The sequence below is a fragment of the Vespula pensylvanica genome, chromosome 10 (assembly GCF_014466175.1).
Source record: "Vespula pensylvanica isolate Volc-1 chromosome 10, ASM1446617v1, whole genome shotgun sequence".
Lineage (NCBI taxonomy): Eukaryota > Metazoa > Arthropoda > Insecta > Hymenoptera > Vespidae > Vespula > Vespula pensylvanica.
The window spans coordinates 1,649,902-1,677,094 of record NC_057694.1 but is presented as its reverse complement, the minus strand read 5'-3'; the positions used below and the strand labels follow the sequence as shown (position 1 = coordinate 1,677,094).

At 35.5% G+C, this 27,193-nt stretch overlaps 1 protein-coding gene and 4 non-coding genes across 6 annotated transcripts in view; 2 read left to right on the top strand and 3 right to left on the bottom strand.

Moving 5' to 3' along the window:
• Positions 1-27,193, top strand: part of LOC122632655 (apoptotic protease-activating factor 1) — a 66,769-nt gene that overhangs the window by 10,561 nt on the left and 29,015 nt on the right. The window lies entirely within an intron of this gene.
• Trnaa-ugc lies at positions 1,342-1,413 on the bottom strand. The gene has a single exon. It is a non-coding gene; the product is annotated as a tRNA-Ala (tRNA).
• Trnaq-cug lies at positions 1,893-1,964 on the top strand. The gene has a single exon. It is a non-coding gene; the product is annotated as a tRNA-Gln (tRNA).
• Positions 2,516-2,595, bottom strand: Trnal-uag. The gene has a single exon. It is a non-coding gene; the product is annotated as a tRNA-Leu (tRNA).
• Trnaa-ugc lies at positions 11,470-11,541 on the bottom strand. The gene has a single exon. It is a non-coding gene; the product is annotated as a tRNA-Ala (tRNA).

Here is a 27,193-nt window from a genome sequence, read left to right as displayed (position 1 = left end):
TACGTTACGTGTACATATATACATGCATATATACATAGATACACAACATATAACTGTCGCGACTGCTCGCGATCAATCAAGGCCGTTATCTCCTTTGCTAGCCTTTCTTATGTTCGCAAGACTCATCGGCGTACGATTACGTTAGATTCGAACCGCGTTCTGCCTTATTGCGTCGTATTTTCTCGATGATTAATTCTCATCCTTTTCTATACTATCAACCTCTAGTCTCTCTCTCTCTCTCTCTCTCTCTCTCTCTTTCTATTTTTCCTTTCTTTCTCTTTCTTACTCACCCTCTTTTTCTGATATACCAGGGAGTTAACCGAAGAGCGAGGAAGATTCAAGCACGTCACAGTGTATTTCGCACGATTATTTCTCTGTATATTACGATAAAGATATATATATATATATATATATATATATATATATATATATATATACATAAATACATGCATACATATGTAGATGGTATATATCTTAGTCGCTTATGATGACTATGGCAATTCTAATGATACCATCTTTCTCTCGCGTTGACAAGAGGAGATATACGAAGGATGTGAGAGAGGGAAGGGTAAGGGTGAATTGGAGGGGGTGGTTGACTTGATACTCTTCTCTTTCTTTTCGGTATAACCCACGTCTATATTTGAAACTTTTGCATATGACGAATCGAAGACTATTACCATTCAATCTCTTTGCTCCGGCTTCATCTGCATAACGTCGCGTATCTCCCTATTTCACTTTACATACGGCCACGGCCATTGCTCGTTCGACGTTCCTCCGTGTGTCTTGTGCCTCTGTATCGATATCATTTTTTTCTTTTTTCTTTCGTTTCCTTTTTCTTTTTCTTTCTTCTTTTATTCTATCTCTTGCTATATTATTTTCTCTCTCTCTCTCTCTCTCTCTCTCTTTCTTTTTATATATATATATATATATGTATGTATATCATATCTTTTTCTCTTTCTCTTTCTCTTTCTCACTCCCTCTCTAACGAACGTGCTGACCACCGTCGTCCAGTTACTGAATACTCAAATCAAACTGGTAATTGACGAGCACGTGTTGGCAATTACGCGGTCATGGGTTGTATGCCATTTATTTCTCAACCTTTCTCGAATGCAGAACCTTCTAATAGGTCTCGCAACAGGATTTTTTTTTTTAAAAGAACGACGTGTGTACGTGCTTGTGTGTGTTTTTTCTTCTGTTCTTTTATTTATTTATTTATTTTTTTTTTATTTTTTTAATTGATTCGATCTTTCGAATTACATTGGTATTAATAAAAATTTATTTTGCCGATCGTACGATGTTGTTTGTGTTCTTTGGTTAGAAGAAAAAAGGAAAAAAAAAATTTGGAGATGCCGGGGATCGAACCCGGGACCTTTCACATGCAAAGCGAACGCTCTACCACTGAGCTACATCCCCGTTTTTTTATTGATCAAAAAGCAATACAAGTGAGTGAAATATACACTAAATATATCATTTTTTATAACATTGTGTTTAACAATACGTGTAAATTTTATAGTAAAGAGATAATGTTTTTTTAATAATTGTTTCTTGTCGAATAAGATAAGATAAGATAAAGTTTATAAGTGAGCTTTCGTTTCATTCTTATCTCGATTAGATATTTGTATAGAATACAATATATTGCAAATATTTGTAACAACATTAATATCGCTTTGTATATGCGCACGTGTGTGTATATATATATATATATTTATTTTATATATAATATGATCACTCTGTAGAACGAGCATTGCTTCTACGTTGACGCGTATCTTTAGACTCTGGTATATACAAAATAATAGTATATATGAATTTTTGTTACATAATAAGCATTTTAGATCAATTTCTAAATTTTATTTTAGGTATATATAATTTTTATTTTTCTAGGTATCATCGAGGGTCCCATGGTGTAATGGTTAGCACTCTGGACTCTGAATCCAGCGATCCGAGTTCAAATCTCGGTGGGACCTTGACTTTTTTACATCGCCCAATCTTTTGCATAATGTGTGTTTTTGTTAGATCTCATTTTAAAATCGCACGATAATTACGTCGGATATATTTTTGATAACAGCTGATAATTCGTATCGTACGAATATTTTTCTTCTTCTTTGTTTTCTTAGTATTACGATTATATCAATACGAAGATAATTATGAAATATAAATAAGGAAGAGAATTTATAAACGTCAAAGATATAAAAAGATGTGATAAAAAAGAAAAAAAAAAGCAAACACGTATACTTGCCGAGAGAGTTATAGTTATCGATCTATCGAATAGATTTCTATCAATACGTAAGAAATATATTATTAACTTTATATCGATTATAAAGGGAATATTTATAACGTTTATCATCGCGAGATAATTAAATGTAAATTTGTCGTACGTCTTGCATCGCAGTGCAAATCTTTTCGATAAAAAAAAAAAAAATACTCAATTTTGTTTATATTAACGGAAAAAATAATAAAAATAAATAAATAAAAAGAGCACGATTTTGTACGTTCACGGAAAGAGAAAAAAAATATCTGACAGCGGTGGGATTCGAACCCACGCCCTTTCGGACTGGTGCCTAAAACCAGCGCCTTAGACCGCTCGGCCACGCTGCCTTCGGAATGGAGTTGGAATATTATCGTAGAAAATTCTACGACGCAGGCGTATTACTGTATTTATTTTTATACGAGTCATTGATCTATGATATCATCGTGCTCTTTTTATCCGTCATAGATGCAACATAGTCGAGTCTTTCTAGAGAGGTATTTAAGATTCTTAAGGATGCTAATTAAAATAAGTTTTTATTGCTTCTGATTCTCGTCGTAGATGACTTCATAAGAGACAAAAAAGAAAAAAAAAAGAAAAAATTGACTTCATCCGACGATTTCATGGCGATGAACAAACGTTTGAACTACATTTTTCTTTTTTTCTACTTGACAGATTTAATTACGAGCTGTAATTGAAAATATTTCTTCACTCGTGGGAAATATAAAAGAGATACAAAAATGAGAGAGAAAACTGGAAAAAGAGAAAGAGAAGAGATACAAATTTGTGATGGTAGGTTTATCGTGCGTTACGCGTTTCTCTTTCGCGTGATAATTATTTTTGAACGAAGGAAAAACACGTTCGGTGTTGCGTATATAAAAAAAAAAAAAAAAAAAGAAACAAATAAAATAAAATAAAATAAAATAAAATACAATACAATAAAATACAATAAAGAAGCAGAAGAAGAAGAAGCAGCGAAAATACTTGGCCCCATGCAATGGCGTATTTGCGCGGGTGTACGTCATTACCGAGACGGCTGGTGAAGAAGACTGGAGGGGGTGAGTTCAGAGAGAGAAAGAGAGAGAGAGAAAGAGGGATGGTGCGACGAATCTTACGGTTTTTATTTATTTTTCCCTTCTACCGTGCAACGTCGGCTGAACGCGATAAAATCTCTCAATATAAAAATTCATGCTCATAATAACGTGACTCCGTCCGGGAGTGGCTTCTTATTTTTTTCTTATCGCGTCCCCGGAGACGAGCGTAAAAATGACGCTCGAAGCTCTCGTGCTCGATGGAAGAAGAAAGAAATAAAGAAGAAAGGAACGAGGAAGACAGAAAGAGAAAAGGAGAGAAAGAGAAAAAAGGAGAAGGAATAAGGCAGAGAAAGAAAGCCGTACGACCGTGGACAGATCGATAAATTTGCGTGAATATTCGTATAAAAGATAAGCTGCCGAGATAAGAGTTAAATCGGTCCTTGAAGTGGCGCATCTCCCCTCTCGCGTTACGTACATAGATACGAGGATATCAGAAAATAGAAGATAAATTTCACTCTCTTTCTCTTTCTCTCTGTCTCTCTTTTTCTCTGCTCAGTTACGTTTTATATATCATTTATGAAAGATTCGAGAAACGTGCTGCCGTGCTGTCATTTTTTCTTCTTTTTCTTTTTCTTTCTTTCTTTCTTTTTTTTTCTTTTTTTTTTTTTTTTTTTTTGAATGTGCTCATCTTTTAACGTAAACGATAATTTTTCTATTCTTTTTTCTCTTTCTTTTTTTTCTTTTTTTTTTTGTACGCACGTTACATCCAAATACGTTATTAAGTATGTATATAATAGGTATGTATGTATACGCTGACATAAAACGTGAGATCGGGTTGTTTCATTCATTATTAAAACGAGACCATTATTTCGAGCTTGCTCGGGAAAGAGGTCGTTTTTTTTTCTCTCTCTTTTCTCGTGCGGTTTATCACCGATAACATAATCTCGTTCATGCTCGGTTAAAGAGGAAAAAGAAAAGAAAAAAGGGAAAAGAAAGAAAAAAAAAAAAAAGGAAAGACGTTCCCCCGAAGAAGAAAGAGCGAGGTACCTGTTTAGCATCGCATTTAGCAGAATCACGACGTTACTTCGGCTTAATAATACTCATACGTCGCTGTCGTCGTGGATGATCGATCGTATCGCGTGCTCATCCGCAACCCAGACGAGGAGGATGATCTCGATGACTTGCATCGACTGAATTACGTCGAGCATGTTGCATATCATACAGAAAATCCCTTCGTGCTGTATACATCATCGTACGTATATATATATATATATATATATATATATATATATATATATATGTACGTATGTATGTAACAATGTGTCCACGCTGATGAAGTAGGGCGTGCAACTTCTTATGAAATAAACTCCGTTAGAAGCCAATTGGGGGATGATTTATCTATTATTTTCTGCGGATCATGGAATGAAGTGAAGTAGGAGGAAGGAAGTGGAAAACAGGGGTAGGAGGTGGATATCGAGTGAGGGATATGGGAACGCAGGTGCTCGATCCTCGGATGATCGTAAGAGGAGAGTGATGTTAACGTACGATATAAATTAATGATACATCGAATAACGTATCCATTATAACGATTACTATGCTCGACGAGATAAGATATAATGTATCGTTATTCGTTATTCGACAAGAATTTTAGTGGACAGTCGGAATTAGTTTAGAAATGTCTCGTTAGCGTTAAATTATGATGGCTTCCTCTCTCTCCATCTCTCTCTTTATTTCATTGTCGATATTTTCACGAAAATATGCGCGATGCAACGTACCGAGCATTAACGAAATATTCCATGACACTATATATATATATATATATATATATATATATATATATATATGTATGTACGTATATGTATATATTGAGCATCGATCATTATGAGTCTGACCGTCCAACTCTGATTGGATATTCCAGTAATGGTCTATCGCCGTAATAATCGTCGACGTATGCAATAATCATGTCGTTTAATGACAATTGATGCGTACCGGCTCGTTAAATGCGCTTTAACATCGCGCCCTGCTTCTACGTACGCTCGCTCGTTATAATAGTTCCTATAGAGATGCGCGAGCTCGTATATATGATACTTATGATATGGCTTCGACATATGGGGACATTAGCCGAACAATGTTAACGTTGCCGTTCGATCTAATCTAGATCTTTGTATAGCTCGAACCTAGCTATATAAATTTTCGATCTGTACGAATTTTCGTTGACCGATTTCACAAAAAAATTTAAATCAGTCTACGTCTGCATATATGTATATATATATGTACATACATCATATATATATATATATGTATGTATGTATGTATGTATGTATGATCGAAGGCATCGTTGATTACGCGTTGAAAAGCGTTTTCCGATCGTTGTAGGACAATAGCCGTGACTATATGTACTTATATATGTGGTATATAGCATACACGTTTACAACATAGACGTAGAGACATAAACGCATATAGAGAAGCCGTTGAAGAGGAGATTGGCGGCCTAACGCAGATACGGGCGATGGTTCTATTGTTGAAGGGGTTCGACGTTACGCGCGATCGGTCAATATTTCTCGTAACCGATCTACGTTACCTTCACTGGGATGTGCAACTATCGATGTGCATATAGAGAGATATAGACACTCTCCGCATAGGATCTCTCTACGCTTCCGTTTCGCGTGCATCGTACCAACTACGGTCTCGTTTGCGGAACACGATGTTACATTGAATATTTTCGCGTTACTGACCTCCGGCTATTCCGGATGTTGCGTCGAGAGGAGTAACACATATATACACGCTATACGTTAATGTGTATATGCGTTCGTTCGTACATATGTGTGTATGTGTGTTTGTTAATAATGCCGGCTACCTTCCTCCTCCTACTACGTCATTCTACGCTAATATAAATGTGTTGGTTAGAGCCAATTAAATTCGACATCATCGTACGGTTAACCAACATACACGTACACTGAAAATGTTGAAAATGTTGAAAACGTTGTTGTGCCATCAATTTCGTAGTCATTCCGATGTACTTGGTAATCACGTAACGTTCGTTCTACCATAAATGCTACTTCCTTTTTTTTTTTTTTTCTTCTTTTTCTTCTTCTTTTTTTTTCTTCTCGAAAACACGAAGTAACCCAAGTATCGGAAAATTCGATCGATCTCGTACCGACTTGGGAAATGCAACGTTAAAACTTTCCAAATATTTGCCAAGCCCTCGAATCAAATTACATATCGTGCTTGCATATCCACGTCGCAGCAGCATTTTTTCCCTCCTCTTTCCCACCTCCTCCTCCTCCTCCCATGTACGTTCATAATTAAAGGATCACCATTCTCTATCGTTTCTTTTTTTTTTTCTTTTTTTTTCTTTTTTCTTTTTTTCAATCCGTTCTTCTGGTAATTTTCGTAAAAGGGCATATTAGAGCTATATCAGAATTCAGGTACGTGTTTCATGTGAAAACGATGCATCGTGGTCCTACGCAAAAGAAAAGAAAAGAAAAGAAAAGGAAAACAAAATGATAATAAAAGGATAAAAAAAGAAAACAGAAATGCATACGGGACGGAAGTAAAAGGAAATAATAATAATAAAAAGAAAAAAAAAACAAAGAAACATGGCCTACGCTCGCTCGTGAAGGGGAAGAACAAAAACGAAATAATGCATGAAAGCAGGAGGAGGGCCGATCGGACTCGTTTTTTCCATCGGAAAATATTTGTCAATATTTCGATGTAGATTTTTAGTCTGTCCATTGAAAACGGGGCTAGAATTTTTGAAAAGAACAACTAGTTCATTATTATGGAGGGATCGCCGATCGATTCGTCGGCTCGAATTTCTATCAGCTTGCGTGACTGTCAAAAACACGTTTTTCATTCTCTCTTTCTCTCTCTCTCTCTCTCTCTCTCTCTCTCTCTCTCTCTCTCTCTCTCTCTTTTTCTCTCTTAGAGGTAGAGAATATTTTTCGTTCGAGTTGCGCTAAATTCTGTATCGAGGTAGATAGGAAAAAGGTTTGATTGGCAGAGTTTATAGGCATCGTGGTAACTCTGGCGACGCACGACCCGGTAATTTGGGATGAGGGAGAAGGAATAGGGGAGAGGGAGGGTTAATTTTGCAAGGGCAATTTCGTCGGAAATTTAAAAGAAAAAAGAATTGTCCCGTTGGAAAATAAAAAAGAAATAAAAAAGAGAGAAAAATCCTTTCCGTATAGAGTTTGTAGAGATCGCGAGGATCGGTAACACACACTCTCTCTCTCTCTCTCTCTCTCTCTCTCTCTCTCTCTCTCTCTCTCTCTCCCATTTCATTCTATCTCTATCTCTATCTCTATCTCTATCTACAGGAAGTTGCGTTCACCTGCATCATCGGCCAAAACCTCGTTTTCTCCTGTAATTCCATTTTCGCGTTGGCCCCAACGACGAGATCGTATGACTCGATTTTTCCACAATTTTGCGGGAGGGAGCCATCGTGGTAGGGGAAAGGGGTGAGGCAGTGAAGGGAGGAGACGAAGGGTGGGAGAATTTCAATTAGATTACCTCCGTCCGTGTTACATACCACGCTTTTCTCTTTCCTCTTGGTATATCCCTATATGCGGAGGAGAAAAATCGCGTTTATCCGACCGCTTCTGTCTTTATCTCTCTCGCATACACGCTTACACCGTTCCTCTCTGTTTCTCTCTTTCCCTTGTCTCGTTCGAACAGAAGCGAGAAAGGAGGGCTACTCGTCAATGACGAAGTTTTCGTCGTTTGCTCGCTAATGGTCGAGCCCATTCGACGTGTTCTCGCGAGATCGCCGATGATTAATCAAGCACAAGCTCTACCCGTAAACCCTACGGCCTAAACCCATTTTTAGAAGCGCTCGACCGGAGGACGTGGCGATTATACCCGCGAGCGAGATACCGTTTCCCATTATTTTCTTTTTTTTCTCTGTATTTTTTTTTCTTTTTTTAATTCCTTCATTCGAGAACGACCACGTGGATTCGTCGTCGTCGTCGTCGTCGTCGTCGTCGTTGTCGTCATCGCCTTCAGCCCTCCTGCCTATTCCCTTCTCTCTTACGGAATTAGTAGGAATTTAAAAGGAAGAGGAAGAGAGCTCTATGTGTCTGACTTTGATCGATCTTTCTAAATTTCCTCATCCTCTCTCTCTCTCTCTCATCTTTGTATGATTCGTAATAATCGTCTCTGTTTTCTAACTACTTTTCTCTATCTCTCTCTTTCTGTTATGTTCGAAATCGAAATGATGCCATCGAAACAATGGATCAAACGATTTTTTCTTTCTCCCTTTTTTTTTCCTTTTCTTTTTTCTTTTTTTTCATATCCTACACCGAAGCTCTAAGGGATTACACACGTGGTGCGTTTTACCTGACTATAAACGAGCCGCCAAGAGGCTTCCAATCGACGACTGCCTGACGCCGTGGGAATCCCTTGAGAATCGACGTGTATGACGTAATGCCGAAGGAACGCTGTGCAACCCCTTTTCGCGACCCTCGCTCGATGAGGCTCCGCCATTCGCAAGTCTCATCGTCGTTGTCGTTGTCTTTGTCTTTGTCGATGTTGTAGTTGTGTAGTCGTCGTCGTGATCGTCGCTTTTCAAAGCTCGAGTAAAAGAGAGAAAGAGAGAAAGCAAGATGGAGAGAGGAAGGTAGAGAAAGAGAGAAATGCATGAAGAGAGAAAGAGAAAGAGAAAGAGATGGAGAATTAGAGATCAACTGCGGACTTTCATGACGCGATTCGCGATTTTCTCCCTCGTTGGATCGACGGTTATAAACGCATTTATGCATGGAACTGCATAGCTCGCATCGGTAGGACGTTTAAACGCCGGGAATACGTTGCAGTTCGATGCGGTTCCGCGCTAAGTGGATTACGAGTTTGCGATTATGTGTACGCACGTATGTAGGTACATACGTACATACATATATACATACGTATATACATATATACATACATACATACGTAAGAACATTCGCACGAGTGCATACGTGTTAGCCAAATTACGTTATTCCGCTGCAGTCAACACGTTTCTGCAACCGCGTGCAATTTTTTTTCCCTCTCTCTCTCTCTATATATATATATATATATCTTTATATCTATCTCCCTCTTTTTCTCTCTCTTTCTCTCTTCAACTCTCTACCTCTCTGTCTCTGTCTTTTCTCTTTATTCGAAGTCGTCATCATCCTCTTCTTCCTCCTCTCGTTAATATCGTCCGGCCTCAGAAAGAGAGTTACCCCTACGAAGCGAATTATCTACGCTCGATCGAACACCACCCGTCGTCTCTTCTACCATTTTTTTTTATCTTCTTCTTCTTCTTCTTCTCCTTCTTCTTCTTCTCTCTCTCTCTCTCTCTCTCTCTTTTTTTAATTTCCCTCGTTTTTCTTTTTTCCTTTTTTCGTTCTTGTTCTTTTTCTCTCTTTTCTTTTTTTTCTTTTCGTTTCACATTTACATCAGCCCCGTTATATTCCGCTCGTGCGATTTCCTCCTCTTTATTCTTTCTTTTTTACCTTTTTTTTTTTTTTTTACTTTTTTTTTTTCTTTCCGTTCGTTCATCCCTTCTTCTCGTACAAGAGTACCGACCACTCGATTCGTCCGTTCGTTCGATTTAAATTCATTCGACGATAACCACGCAACGTTAAACGAATACCTTTATACTTTCGAATTTTCAAGTTTTACGTTCGCTTAATTTTTCTATTTTTCGTCGAATTTTTTCTATCAATTTGCTAGTCGACTTTTTCTCTCTCTCCTCCTTTCTACACCCAATCGTTTTTACTTCATTACGGAAACCTAAAAATATTCGTGTTTTGTGCTCGAACAATTACAACAAAAAAAGAGAGAAATTAAATAAAAGGAAAGAAGAAGGAAACATAAAAATAAAAAGGTAAATAGAAAATTTAGATTTGACGGACATCGAGGCCGTGCATTATGGGGAAAATTAAACGTGGAAACCATAATAATTAAATGCTCCACGAACTTGGTCATTCTTAGGCTTCACGAAACGTAAAATATCCGACGAGTTGAGTGGACGTCGTTAGTGTGGCTTCTTAAATAATGAACGATAGAATTGTTTACTTCTTAGAGAAAAATGATATTTGATAATAAGGGTAGAAAAATGCGAGATATAATCGGACATATGGATCATATCCCGGGTATTGTTGTTTTTCTATGGTGTTTGACATTAGAATGTACGGATGTATATGATATCTATATGATTATCTAATGGATAGTATAATATCAATCGGAGAGCAAAGAACATTGTAAATTTTCATTCAGAAAAATTCTTTTAATAATTTCGAAAGTTGAAAAACTTCAAGCGTTATTTTATGACGAATTGACTTTTTTTTTTTTTATCACTTATGATCATTTAAAGAAATACTTAGGATAAATATTGCATTGTATTTTACAATCTTTACAAAATATTTCGATGTTTCATTTTCTTTTTTCTTTTTTATCGCACGTTGAAGCGTAAACGTTTATTTAATGGTCCACTATATTATTTCATTCGGAAGAAATCCAGATATTTGATTATGATTTTGTTTTTCTTCTTACTTATTATCTACAGCATGAATTTTTCTGTAGTTTTTATTATTTATCCATATTTGGAGGAGGAGGCTTGAATATTTTCTGAAGAACTGTTCGTTCATTCTAAGTCCAGGGAAGAGTTGATTCAATGCATTGTGTTTGCCATCGATAGGTTTATCGTATTTGCACAAATGTCGAGGAGAACGAAGAGATCTTTATATTACTCATTTTCTTGTGTATATTAAATGAATTCCGATAAATTTAACTATTTATAGTACAAGTAGAAATAATCGAAGATAAGTTTACGCGAAAGAATTTTTAAATAATAAAAATAAGTTAATGCCTGTTAATATCATTTAAAATAACTTTCTTTATTAATTTGATAATAATAGAGAATCAAGGTTTTATAATTATATATATATTTTTTTTTAATAATTAATAAATATCAAAACCCGTATACTTGAATATTTTCTGTAAAATCTTACGTTTCACTGTTAGCCAATTAATTTTTTTTCGATAAAATACTCTTTTGTTTTCTGATTTTTTACTAATTATATTATAATTCTAAGATAAGATATATTATAATATATATCGTATAATATTGCGTTTATAAAGAAAAAGAAAGTTACCATTAAATTAGACTATTTATTACCAATGTTTTAATAATTAAATAAAAAACAAAAAAAAAGATGAAAAAAAAATTGGAGATGCCGGGGATCGAACCCGGGGCCTTTCACATGCAAAGCGAACGCTCTACCACTGAGCTACATCCCCATGTTGAAAGTACTTTCTCTTATAGATTTCATGTACTCAACATTACACAGTATAATATATACACACACACACACACACACACATCAATATAAAAGACATCAATTTATAAAAATAAAAGAAAATTCCTTTAAAGTATTATTTATTATAACAACACAGACATACGCTAAATTCTTACGTAAAACGTAAAAGAAAAAGAAAAAAAAAGAAAAAAATACAATTTATATACGACAATATATCAGTATCACAGATGAGATCTTTTTATTAGTCGATATATAATTAATACATTTTCGACAACATATATGCATCTATACACACATGCACACACACACACACACACACTTCACGATGAATACGACGTATAAGATTAGGGAATGCAAATGATAGTCGATTACTTGATACTCGGTGATAGCCGATTTACAAAAGAGGCGATCTGCAAAAAGCGAGAGTCATCGGTCGCAATTGCATCGTTACATTATTATTATCATTATTATTATGTATACAAAACGGGGGTGTAGTACGTGCCGAAGAATTACGAGGGTGGCTAAAAGTCATCACCCCCCGTTGCGTGACTTATGCAGCGCCTCGCTCTAATGAAGATCTATCGGCTTCTGCTACGTGGCCTTTTATCATTCACTTGTTACGAAGTCTGCACTTTTTCGTTCTCTCTTTATTTCTCTTTTTCTCTCTCTTTCTCTCTCTCTTTTCTCTCTCTCTTTTCTCTGTCTCTTTTCTCTGTCTCTTTTTCTCTATCTCTCTGTTTATCCCTATCTCTGTCTCTCTGTTTCTCTTTCGCTCTTTTTATCTTTTCTCATTCCTATCAAGAAATTCTCGACACGCGACGCACGATTATGTAGGTAGAACACGTTCGTTCTTTTCTTTTTTCTTCTTTTTTCTTTTTCTCTTTTCATTTTGTCTTTTTTTTTTTTTTTTTTTTGTCGAACACTACGAGCGTCGTTAAAATCAGCGTCGTGACGAAGCAACAATAACAATGCATTGACGACGATGTGACGACGAAAACGATTAAACGTAGAGACGTTTGATTTTATTTGTTTATTCATTTATTTTATTTAATTTTGTTTTTTTATTTTTTGGAGAAGGGAAAGAAAGTTAGGTGTGGGTGAACGAACCATAATGTATGGAGAAAGGTAAAAATGTTGTTTTTTTTCTCCGTGTAAACGTGGCAAATAACGGACAATAATATCTGAGAGAAAATCGAGATAAAATAGATATAGATATTCGAAGTAAACGTATATTTCGCTTTATAAATTCATTTTATATATATATATATATTAAAAAAAGAAGAAGAAGAATGTGATTAAACGTGTTTGCATTATATTAAAAATGAAAATTCGAAAGGATAATATCGTATCAAGATATTTATTCGTAAAAGACGCAAATATCGGCCGATATATTGGTTTTAAGGTACTAAAAGGGTTAAATATTGATTATTAAATATGTCCGTTTGTATTTCAAGGAGAGTAATGATCCTTTTTAAATAATTTTCTTTTTACGCACGATCAACCCTAAACGATGAAAATTTGAAACGCGATATTAGCTCCCTAATGCCTATTCCTTCCTTCTATCCATCCATCCTTAAAAACTTGATAAACCGTAATCCGACACGGGTAACGTGATACTTTAGAAGCGGATAAATAAGAAGATGAGGAGTATTCTTATCGTATAAATCCGAGAATCTTCCCTTCGTCGAGCGAATAGCAAACAGTAACGGGAGAACGATATGGAGCAACATTTTAAAGGATTGTCATTGCGAATGTATATTCTTATATGATTACGAATAAATTGATCGATAAGGATCGATGAAATAATATGATTGAAATTAACGATAATAATCGTTAATTAATATCGATTATCGTAGGACATAGATCATCTTCTTTCCTTCTTCTTTTTTTTTTTAATAACTCAATTCGAAAGAAAAGAACAGTTTATTTATGAACAGTTTATTTACACGATATCAAGGGTTTTACGTTGAAAAATAAAGTAATATCGTCTTTAGAGAAGCTAACATAAGAGTAACGAGAGGGGTGAAGAGAGATGAGTGGAGTGTCGGCCGCTAATCCTTAATTTTCCAGGACGGTGCTTCTCTCCGCAGCAATACTCTTTCTCTCTACCCTTCAAGACTAACAATTAGCGATGTTAATCCTTCCGGGCCTAAGAAGGACCTACGGCCATATATCCCATTACAAGCCGACGGACGAAACACGACCTCGTAAAGATTCTTTTAATACCATCTTCTCGGTGCGTAAGATCAGTACGTGCGTACATAAAGTAACAGAGAGAGAGAGAGAGAGAGAGAGAGAGAGAGAGAGAGAGAGAGAGAGAGAGAGAGAGAGAGAAAGAGTGAGAGAATAAGAGTAAAAGAGAAAGAGGAGAGAGAAAGAAGCGAAAGAGGTTTTGTACAATTAACGGACGTAATTACGAGGAAACAGGCTCTGCTCGCAAAGAATCGTTGCCCTCCAAAGAGCAGTATGCATATTTCATCCTTAGGATCCTTAAGTCGAGGACGAATGAAAGAAGTAATCCTGAGATAACGTCTTCGGGCTGAGAGAAGATCGTCGTTTACCCTCACGAGAGGAAACAAGTCCAAGAGAGATAGAAAGAGAAAAAAAGAGAGAGAAAGAGGACACAGTAGTAGTAACCCACCTTAGAAGGAGTGGAATATCTTTCTTTGTACGATTCTTTAAAAGTCAAAGGCCCTCTGTAAATACATCGTCTTTCCGTCTACGTCAAGACTTTTTACGTTATCGAAGAAACCTTTCTCTCTTTCTTTTTAAATACGAGAGATAAGGTTGAGCCGCTAGGTTGCTCAACTGAAGGAACGACAAAGATCGGATAAAGGGCAACGTGCGTTTGCATTTTTACAAAAATAATTTTCAACGTTTCGAGGGAACAGATTTTTGTAGGTAGATAGGTAGGTAGGTAAAGGTAGGAAAGTAGGTACTATCTTCTTCGTTCGAGTTCTCGAACGAAGATCGTGTTATAGATAAGAGTCTACGTTTCGTTTTCTTTCGTTTCGTTTTTTTGGAGGAAGTTCTCACACGTGAGAAATAATTTCGTCTAAGAGAACTATCACGTGTGTGTATGTGTACGTGCGATCATTATTCTAAACTATAGGTCGTTCACGTAACAAGATGGAAATGATCGAAAAGGTACAAGATAAGAAACGTTGTTAAGATATCTCTAGGCTGATTCGATTATTCGATTCGACGTGCCGTATGCAAAGACCATGACTTTTCGTTTGCATTTTTCTCTACTTTACGAGTAATGTTAGAAGTAAGAAAGATAGATAGAGAGAGAGAGAGAGAGAGAGAGAGAGAGACCTCCCATGGTGCGGAATATCCTCCGCAATCGATCGTTTATCTATGACATCGATGCACTTTCATTCGCTCTAATCCCTTTTCTCGCTTCATGCATGAATAATATACATTCGTTTCGCTTCGAATTTAAAATGTTCGACATTTTTTTAAGCCTAGCAAGGGATCCATGTATATACATAGATAAATATATACATATCTGTGCGTGTATAGGGTATCCATTCATAGATGTCCGAATAAATATCCGACGAGTGATTGAAGTTACAAGAAAGTTTAATAAAAGAAAATTTACACGGGTTTTGAGTCAGCTATGTCTAAAGTATGTTTTGATAAATGATAAAAAATCTCCGTGTGAAAAATACATAATAGAAATTTTTGCAAATGATCGTTATCTATATAAATACGCATCACAAGAAACAAATAAATAAATTAAGTTATTCGATTTAAAAAAAAAAAAAAAGAAAAGACTAAATTACTCGATCAAAAAAGAAGAAAAAGAAAGAAACAGAGAAATAATATCGATCTTTATAACTCGAAGTGATCGGGAATATAGGAGAAAGATTTATTCAGGAGAAAGATATCAATACAGGAGGAAGAATAATTAATTTCACTTGTAACTTCGATCAGTCGCGAGAGATTCGCTCGGTCATCTGTGAACGAGCAATCTGTCTAAGTATGTGTACGTATGTATAGTATATTCGGTAAAACGATACGATAGGTCTACGCGTAGGTCTTCTTCGCGTTCGAAAAAACAGACTGAGATTCGACGAAATCGCACGAAGTCGAGGAACGTTCAGTATATCGCGGAATCCTATCGGCAGTTTACCTGGAAACCTACTTTTACTCGTGCAGTGTCACCGAATTTGTAACCCCTTTAAAGTCCTGTATTTCCTGGTAAATATCGACTTTCGAAACCTGATCATTATTAGATTGTGAAGATCCGATGGTGTAGAAAATATAATTCCTTTATCGATCCGAATCCGGAATTAGATATATTAGAGTCGACGAACGAACATCGATGATCTCTCTCGTTGATTGATATTGATAATTAATCTAATAGCGAGAAACGAAGTTAATTCGTTAATTATTATGACGATGATACTATATCGTATTGATTGATCAAAAGAAAATAAACCTAATTCGTTACGTCCATGTAGAAAAGGGACAAGAGGAAACCCTTTCGTTACTTCGACTATCTCTTTCCTTCTATCAGTCCCTTTACCAACAACGGCTTTTGCCGTCTCTCCTTTTGCGTTTTCAACCCTAAATTTCATTCCGAGAATCCGTTTCCGCCGCGTGTCTGCTTGTAAAATCAGTACATCCGGGTGTCAAAGCGATGTCACCCGCCGAACGATGCCACCCCGTTACTATGCGCATCAGTTTTAAATTCGATCAATGGGTGACACCAAGCGTAAAACACTTTTAGGGTTGAAACTTTAAAGGCCGACCGGGCTTTTGCTATGGTCAGAGAAAGAAAGAGAAAGAGGTAGAGTTAGAGAAAGAGATGGAGACAGAAAGAGGGGGAGAAAGAGAGAGAGAGAGAAAGAGAGAGAGAGAGTAAATCGTAGTTACAACCGTGAAACTGGGGGGTGGTGGCCGTGACGACGCGTGTTATGGGAACTCGACGACGAGTGTAGTCGGAAGTGAAAGGATATTCATTTTAAATCCTTGTCCCTTTACGAATTCTCTTCTTTATATAGAATATCCTTTTTTCTAAAAGATTATGAAGGAAATTTTCTATATTTCTCTTTCTTTTTCCTCTCTCTCTTTCTCTCTCTCACGCACACATTTCCACTCGTTTATTCTCATAGATCGCAAAAGGAGGGTCGATCAATAGAAAAACAATAAAAATTTTCTATTACACGTTGATCGTGAAAAGCACGATGTAAATTATTTTGCTGAAATAGTGAACGAAAATAAAAAAAAAAAAAAGATAAAGCGGAAAGGAGAAAAAAAAAAAGAAATAAAGAGGAACTGCAACGCGATGAAACAAAAGTACAATGCTCGTAGTGACGTACGCGTTACAACGCGTAATTATCTGCACGTCGATCGCAGGCCCTAGGCCAGGACAAAAGTTTGAAAATCTTTTCATCTCGTAGGACGAATTTTACATTCTTGACAGCGATTTTTCTTTGAGGGCTCGACAAAAACGATGCGTGTAAAATGGCTCTACGTAAAAAGTAAAAAATAAAAGAAGAAAAAATCGGACTTTGGTTTTGTTTCTTTCTTTCTTTTTTTATTTATTTTTTATTATTTTTTTTTTTTTTTTGTTGCATTCGAGCACGGCCACTCGTTCGATCGTGGATGTTTTTTCCAATGATATTTTTTCTTTCTCTTTCTTTCTTTCTTTTTGTCTTTTTTTCTTCTCTTTTCACGTTTTGTTTATTTTTTGTTATCCGATTGTCACAGGTCGGGAGAACAGATCGAACGATTTTGACCGTAGAACGAAACGAAAGGGACGACAAACGATAGTCTCTCGTCGTTTTCTCTCGGTTCTCTCTATTTCTCCCGTTTTTACGAAAATTCGATCGGCCGTTTAACGAACGTACGATTGATAAACAAAACGGTGACGCGTGACGCAGCGCACAAAGCGTGACACCTACCTCCCCCACTTCTTTTTCCCTTCTGTTTTTCTACCAGTAAATCACTCGAATTACAAGCTCGTGTTGCACGATTCACTATAGTAGCGACACGGTACTATACATACATCATACATACGTACATATGTATGTAGATACATGCCAGAAAATGCAACACTACCGGCGTTCTCCAAATTCGTCCATGCGATTGTAACGCACCGCGGGCAAAGTGAAATTTTTTAACGCGATAATTCGTCCAGGCGCGCATCAATCGATGTTTCGCTCGACAAATTTTCAAATTTCTCGATACCAGAACTGAGTTCGGCGATGTTCACGAAAAGAGAGAAAGAAAGAGAGAGATAGATAGAGAGAGAGAGAGAGATGGACATTTCGTAACAGAAACAAAAACGATGGTGCGAGTTGAGTGCATTACGTTTGAGAGAGAGAGAGAGAGAGAGAGAGAGAGAGAGAAACGTTGCTAGGCAACAGATCCACACCCGTTTAATTCATTTTAGGGAGCCACACGATCACAGCCGTGTTGGTGCATGCATGCAATTCTTCCCCTCATTCTCTCCCTCTCTCTCTCTCCCTCTCTCTCTCTCATTTACTCACTCTGCTCTTCCTCCGCCTCCTACTTCGCGATGCATAGAAACGATGCGATGCAACCGACTGACCGACGGATGGAGTCGCGGTGATCTGATTTTAAACCAATCAACGGTGGTTTCGCGCTCAATTTACAATCAGCCCCGATTCGTATCGCTCGTTACACGAAACCCAAGAGTAAAAGAGAGAAAGAGAGAGAGAGAGAGAGAGAGAGAGAGAGAGAGAGAGATATGCTCATCGAAAATATTTTAATCGGTCTGCAGATTTTCCAAGAGAAGCGTTCGTGATTCCGTGATGATGCTAATGCAGAATCTGATTATCTCGATCCAGGAACAGTAAGGTTGATCGCTCTTATCCGTTTTTGTGGTAGAAATATGCGATTATGTTATCTCGCTTCGAAAACGTTGCATTATATTAAAAACGCAGGGGAGAAAGAGAGAAAAAATTAGCGCGTTGAACGACTTGACAAAGTAGACATATATATGATTTGATATAAATGTATCGAAAATATAGGAGATATAATGAGAGAGAAAGAAAGGTAGAAAGACATTTAACATCTGGATATAATATATGAGAGACGAAGTACTCGAGAGGAAAATTATGTTAATCATTGAGGGAGAGAAAAAGATATGTGTGTATGTGTGTGCACGCGCATATATATATATAAATATATATATATATATATATATATACATATGGAGATAGAGAGAGAGAGAGAGAGAGAGAGAGAGAGAGAGAGAGAGAGAGAGAAAACAGGAGACGCAGTATCCAACCGAGATTATTTATTTGTAGGGTTAACGCGCGTGATGTGCTCGACGCCATTGTTATTAATTTCGACGGCGGGCTCATGAATAACGGCACCTGCCTGTAATAAAGCAAATCTCGCTTTTCATCGCTTTGTTCTGACAGAACCTCTGTCTCTCTCTCTCTCTCTCTCTCTCTCTCTCTCTCTCTCCCCTATTTTTCTCCCTTCCCACCTCCTTTCTCTCTCTCTTTCTGTCGTACCTCTGCATTCAATCACACATCGCATTAGTTCGATGATAAAAGCATCGTCGATCCATGACACGGAATATCGAACGATATTCATTTATAAATCTTTGATCATTTTATTTTTTTCTTTAATACATATCTACATACATACATACATACATACATACATAAATCATATGTACATAAATAGAAGTACGTAGTATAGATACATAGATATATTAGAGAAATTCGTAGTAGAAGATAGATAATACATATCGTTAGAATCAAGCCCATGAACGATAAAGAAAAATAAAATCGAAAAAGCAAAAAATCAAAAACAAAGGGAAGAAAGAATTTCTCGCACTTAATTAGATTCTCTCACGTGGAAAACAAACGTGACACAAACGTAAGCCGTTCTTATCTTATCTTATCCTACTTCGTTTCTCTCCCCCCTTCTCTATCTCATCTTAATCTTTATCGTTATAATCGTATTGTAAGAAAGAGGAAAAGGACGGGACACGGTTTAGAAGCTATGACGCGAATATGACACTTAATACGACAGAAAGGAGATACTGACATAGTGATTTTGAAACTCTTCGTAAAGGTAACGTAAGCATGCAGTCGTCGTCACTATGTGGCGTCCTCTATACACTCGTTTTATCTGAACGCATGCGTGTCGTGCACGTGCGCACGAATCGCGTGTAAGGTTTACGCTTTAATTTAGCAAAGTACCTTCCGTCCTACGTTCCGTACTGCGAGGAAAGTTGTGTTAGAAAAAAAAAAAGGAAAAAAGAGGAGAAGGACAAGAAGGAGAAGGAGGAGATGAAGGAGGAAGAGGAGGAGGGTTTAATTCGCGCACGCGTCGCATAATTTCTTGTAAATTAGCTCGTACTTATACGTGACCAGATGTGTGTATGAGAGAGAGAGAGAGAGAGAGAGAGAGAGAGAGAGAGAGAAAGAGAGAAAGAGAGAAAGAGAGAGAGAGAGAGAGAGACAGGAAACAACTGGTGGTAGCGACCACCATGAAAATATATAATGAAAAGAAAAAAAAAAAGTAAACAAAAAAAAGAAACATCCTCGTCCTTCAGAAGACTAAGCTTCAACTATTAAATGACCTTCTGTTACGTTTATTATAACGAGCATACGCATCGTCTTGATAATCCACCTTGTTGGTCTACGCATATAAAGCAAAAAAAAAAAAAAAAAAAGAAAGAGAAAAGAAGAGAAAGAAAGGAAGGGGGAGAGAGAAAGAAATACTTCTTCACGCTCTCTCGCGCTCTCTAATTTTTCGTAACGACTAAGCCTGTTGTCACGTTTCCGCCAAGACACGTTCCTCCAAAGACGGTTCTCTCAACACTCGACACGGTGGATAGGTCAGGGTATATATCTACCATGTACTATCTTTCTAATTTATCAGCTTGCAGCGGGACACGAGTTACGATTAACGTTGCATACGATATTATGCGTTAAGTATGCACACCGTTATAGAACGAATTACCATCAGTTGTGTTACATCGCTTTGTGCTTTCGAGTTAACGACGTTTCGTAAAGCGAAGAATAAATTGATGACAAATAAGAAGATGATGATTATGATGATCTAGCAAGAAGATTTCTTATTATACTTATCACGATCGATGATCTTATAAACCTTTAATATCGTCGTCTTCGATGTATATATATATATATATATATATATATATATATATATAAATGGATATAGGGAGAGAGAGAAAGAGAGAACTAGAGATAGAGATTCTCTAGAATCTCAGTGTTAACAATTTCGTCGAAGATTCCGAGATTTTCGTAATATCGCATCCTATCTAATATCGATCGTAGATTAGCATCTGGTCGGTGCGCAAAGGGAGATTAGCCAGATCGATCACACGTGCTGAACCAATTCCTCTGGTCAGCTGCTCATCAATACCGGTAATGGTACCGTCCCCAACGACCCTAACCCTCTCTCTCTCTCTCTCTAGCTCCTTCCCTTCCTCTCTTCCTCTCTCTCCCTCTCTCCTTCTGTCTCTCTCTCTCTCTCTCTGTCTCTCTCTATACGTCCCTCCGTATTGTATATATGTATACGCCTCTGTACTCCTCTAATAGGCATATAATCGTTATGCACATATAGCATCCTCTCCTCCACGTAGTTAGTAGTACACACGCTAATAGTCTATTTCCTAATATCTATATACCTACACGTTTCGAGCATACAAGTATATATGTATATGTATATATATATATATATGTATGTATTTAGATATATGTACATATATGTACATATATACATAACCATATAAATATATATACATATATATCTGGATAGAGAGAGAATAGTAGTAGTAGTCATAGTAATGGTAGTAGTAATACATACACTATATATATATATATATATATATATATATATATATATAAACATGAGAGTATACGAGACGCGACATACGACACGATTACATATGCAGACCTGTCTGTATCAGGTCGATGTCACACGTGAACCAACCTAGACACAAATGTCCCGTGAATTTCACTTAAGCTTTCGGAATCGTTACTCGACTAACGAGTCGACTTATTCTTGGTTGAAAGTCAAATGGTAACGTTCGCATTTTTCGAAGAGTAAAAACGGAGAAAGGAAAAAGATAGACAGACGGACAGAGAAAGAGAGAGAAAAAGACAGAAAGAAAGATAGAAAGAAAGAAAGAAATAGAAAATCCTTCGAATGCTCGACACGAGTCACGTTATCTACGAGCTCGCTTCCCATTGAAAAATGTAAGCTCTCGAGAAGGCAACCGTGTCGTAGCGCAACAACGGGCCGTTACATCTGTCGCTCGCATAATGCGCGATATCGCGCGTATATCAGTTGTTGCATAATGCATAGGGAGGAATGAAGGAAGGAACGACGAGGAAGAGGTGGAGAAAGAGAAGGAGGAAAACAACAACGCGTGTGTTGCGAATCGGACTGATATTGCGGCCGGATATAGTGTCATGGAAAATGGGAAAAGCACAGTGTTCTCTCATCTCTCTTTTCTCTCTGTCTTTCTCTCTGTCGAATAGTTGTTTAACTATATATCGTTATCCTTATCCTCGTCTCACCGACATCTTTCATTCTTCTCTTCGTTGAAATCATTACTATCATTGAGTTAAAAAAAAGAAATTCGTGAATCGAGTGAGTCGGTTGTATCTAAATGCACTTACGTTCCTTTATATACATATTTATATATATCTCTCTCTCTTTCTCTTTCTTTTTCTTTCCTTTTTTTTCTCTTTGCTCCTTTTTACTTTTAGTTTAAAGGATAGTTTATTATTACGAGCAAGAGTACAGTGTTCTACTTTCGAGATATCGAAATGCACGTATATATGTACGTACATTATAACCATAAATTATGAGCGAAGTATTTCTTTAAATATTTCGATGACTTTAAGAGATAAGAACGGTGATACGGGGATTGGAGAATATTTCATTATTTTTTAGTGAGTCGATACAATTTCTTATAGGTTATTTCCTTTACGTAAGATATTTATCCCGTTTGAAATTATTTTCGAAAGTGGGGAAAATGTTTCGTTACGATCAAATACGAACACAATAAGGAAAAGAAATATCTTATACGGATATCGTGTGCAGATACTTTATTAATAGATCGTTATAAAACTATTTAGTATCTATGTGGAAAAGGAGAAAAAAAGAAACGAAAAGAAAAGAAAAAGAAAAAGAGAATTTACTTAGTAAATAGCATCGTGTAGAACTCAATTGGTCATTGAAATATGCAGGAGATTCGATTGAAGAAATTTCTCTATGGTTTGATTAGATTCCATTTGAAATTCTTGGTATATACGTTATATATATGTATATGTATATGTATATGTATATGTATATATATATATATTTGATCTATGTATATATATAGAAGAAATATAGTTAGGATGGCCGGAGAAATTCGGCACGGCATGCAAATCATTCCTGTGGACAGTCGCGTATAAATATTCGACAATTTGCATTTTCCTTCGATGTGGCGGCCAAGTGCCGCTACTACAGGCCATTTCCAAGATGGATACCGCCACTTTGCGAGATATACGCCGAAAGTTTTAGTACCCACTAAATTTCAACTAGCTACGACTAGCCAGATCTATCTACCTATATAAAATATATATATACATATATATATAATATTATATATATATATATTTATTTATCTTAGATATGAAGAAATAAGAGAAACACGACACTTGTTGCACTACGTACGTAGAAAAAGTTTTTCTGTTTTCGTAGAATTTGTTTGGTGATCTGAAAAAATCATAGATAATCCTCTTGTAGAGATTCGACGAATAATGGACGAACTTTCCGAAGATATTTATCGTTATCAAGGATATCTTTAGAAAAAAAAAGAAAAATAGAAAAAGAATGCTTTTTTCTATATTATCAGTATAGAATCAGGAAAAAAATTAGCTACGATTGTAGTGATCGATAGTAAGCGAGATGAAATCATGTTTTATTTATATCATTAGTAATCTAACCAAACAATTGTCGTATTAAAATTGACTTATAGTTATTATTAAAAAGCAAGATGATATGAGCTTGATCCTGAATATCTTAATTTGTAAGATGAATAATTCATTATCAAAAATATCTTACCACTGAGTGATTATTAGTACAGATTTTAATAATATAAAAAAAAAAAAAAAAAATAACAAAGTAAAAAGAAAAAGAAATCTGAAGATCTTAAAGAGCGGCCCGAACAAATTAAAATTGGATATACATTGCCAAGAAAATAAATTTCTAAAATAATTCTAAAATAAAATATATTCAGGATTAAACTTGGCGTGAAGAAATAGAAAAAAAAAAGAAAGACAAAACAAAACGAAAAAGAAAAATCAAAAAAAGAAAAAAGAAAAGAACACATAGACAAAAGTTTCCAAAATCGTTGTGTCATTGTTTAATTATTAAATGAAATAAGCAACAATGGGAAGGTATAACGACTCGATTAAACTGGACAGTCAGTGATTGCCAGTATAATTTGGGGAACAAATCGCGTCTCTGTAATCCTATCCCCGTGCAATCACTTGTATCGATCATCTCGATTTACCGATTTCGACGTGTGTTTCATCGAAATACTCGCGCGGTCGCATTATCGTGGCTTTCTCTCGGACACGCATACATATAAACACATAACGTACGTAACAGAGATATATTCTCTCTCTCTCTATCTCTCTCTGTCTCTCTCTCTCTCTCTTTGTGTGTTCGAATCAAATCGATGCTCCCTGCGCGATCCGAAATGGACAAAATTATAGTTATATCTCCGAACTTCGTTAAAACGGTTCGCCTCCATTCGAATGTCCTCCTCTCAACTCCTCCCTCCCACCTTCTGCCACCTCCGAATCCCTCTCACTCAAGAGACCTCGTAAATACTGTTTTTCCGTTCATTAGAAATTCTATATGATTATCGGAACTCGATGGGACATCGGTAAACGATTTATCATTTATTTCTTCTCCCTAAATCAACTTGCTGCCGTCTATATGTATATAAAATCATTTCATTCAATCAATAATATATATATATATATATATATATATATATATATCATACATATAAAAATCTATCATACATATATATATATATATATATGTATATATATTTTTTTCTCTGTTGTTTATTTATATTTATGTGAGATTTTGTTGTCGATCTTATGGTTAAATCGAAATGATATAGGAAAAATGAGTATACTGATGAACAGTTAAAAATATTTATTGATAATCGTAGATATATTAATTATTTATACAATTTTTCAATTGACAATTTGTAACAAAGCTTTGTATATTTTTCGCTTATATATATTTTTTCTATCGCTCGATATATTTTTATTAATTAATAAATTTCTTTTTATATTTATTTTTTTTTGTTTTTTTCTTTTTCTTTTTTCTTTTCTTTTCTTTTCTTTTCTTTTCTTTTTATATGTATGATTGCTTTCGAACTATTAATTTTGAACCAATTGATTTGAACTTTTATTGATTATAACATTTATTCCAATGGTAATATTTCTAGTAAATCATTTTTGTAGATAACGTTTAATATTAATATTTTCAATATGCATGAAGAAAACGATTGAAATCGGATACAGCGTACGGTTATGACCAATTTTCTTTATTATATTGCGATATTATGTATAATGTGTCGTTCTATAACACATCTATTTATTTTATTTTATTTTATTTTTTTACAAACTCACCGAATACGTTCTGTCTTGTAACGATATTTTATCGTAATATCGAAGGAACTCGTACCTCGTATTTAATTTTTGTATTCGTATCAAATCATGCAAATTCTGATCCAGTATACCATGTATCGATTATCAAGGTTATCTTCGGCCGATTTTGAGATACGATTCGCCATTATTGTCTTTTATTTTTTTTTCGTTTAGCATTGTCTAATCGTTTCTAATCCGAGTTTTATATAATAGTTCATGAAACGTATTCATCAAGTCTGTAGTAACTTCAATGGCATCATATATAATTTTGCAAAACTCTAAAATATTAATAATCTAACTTATGCCTTTATTACCATTCATTGTATCCAATTAGGTTGTTGTTTATTAACCGTTTTATTAAGCACTTCGATTTCTCCTTTTATCTTTTGTTTAATCCTTTACGTCGTAAAATGTCTTTACTTAACCGTAATAAAAATATTCGATTTTATTCTCCACTTCGAAATATTTTGCGAATTGTAGACTCGATTTTATGCCAACGTCCGATCTTTTATATAAACGATCTTTTATCGATAAACGCGTAAAAATTTTATCTAATATTTAATATTTTCTGTATTGCGATAAAATATCTATATTTCCTATGAATTACGATATTTCATTGTAATATCAAAGAAGCTCGTATTTAATCTTTCTACTCGTATCAAGTCATGTGAATGTTTTTATTGGACGTTTCGTTTTTATTCCAAATTAGTTTCTCGAGATGATCCATTTACTATTTCATCTCGTAAACGGTTGATAATCTCATTCCACGTCATTCTCTGTTCGCGTATTGAATGAAACCATTCCAATGCGCGGCCTTTCAATCTCATGCCGATTAGAATTTTCATCGTATCGTCGTTGAGTTTATGTGTGGTATTGAGAAGTGTCAATTGTTGTTCCCACGTTTGAAAAGTTTCAGCATTACCATCGAAATAATTCAACAATTTTGCCAAATCACTCAAATTTATTGTTATCGATAGTGTTGGTGATTCGTCGTTACTAGTTGTTGGTTGTTGATCTTGATGCGTTTCGTTCGACGTCGTCTGATCGTTTCGATTTTGAGTTTTGTACAATGGTCTTTGAAACTCTCTCGCGTACGAACCTTTTAAGTGCGATGGGGCTTTTATAAGGTCCCATGGTATATACTTAGAAATGCTGCTAAAATTTATATTCATTGTGTCTTTGTCTTTATTACGATTGCTTGCATTCAATTGTACTTAATTAGATCGTTCTTTATTAACCGTTTTATTAACAACTTCGATTTCTCCTCTTACCTTTTGTTTAATCCTTTACGTTTCAAAATGTATCTCAGCTGAATCACAGGAAATATTCACAAATCGATATTCTTTGCTTCGAATGATTTTGCAAGTTCTATACTTGATTTAATATCATTCGTTTTTCTGTATATTCAACCTTTTATACGATTAATAGCAGCTTATCATTTTATCATAATACATTTTATCTAATATCTAAGCCATCCTCTTCATAATCTGACGATTTATGATGATGCTTGCTAACAATAAAGTAATAAAACAATGCGAAATACCACGTATCCTGAAACGTAACCATATTTACAATGCCGAGAACAGTTAAATATATTATAAACAATAATACATATTATTCGACAAATATTTTAATAGAAAGTAAATAATATATGAATCGCTTTTTCAAAAATATGCTAAATTATATATTGATCTTTTAAGAGAAAGTAAAACAAAAAAAGCTATAAGAGCAGACTTCGTTTAGGTCCTATATGTATCTTATACATTATTTATTCTATATTTATACGTGTATATATGTGTGCGCGCGCGCGTCTGTGTATGTGTATTTATCCATTTTCCCTCGAATAAAATGAATTAATATTCAATAATACGGATCTTCGATGCAATGTCGATCCATTTGTGGACATGGATATTTACAGATGCATATATCGCAAAATTA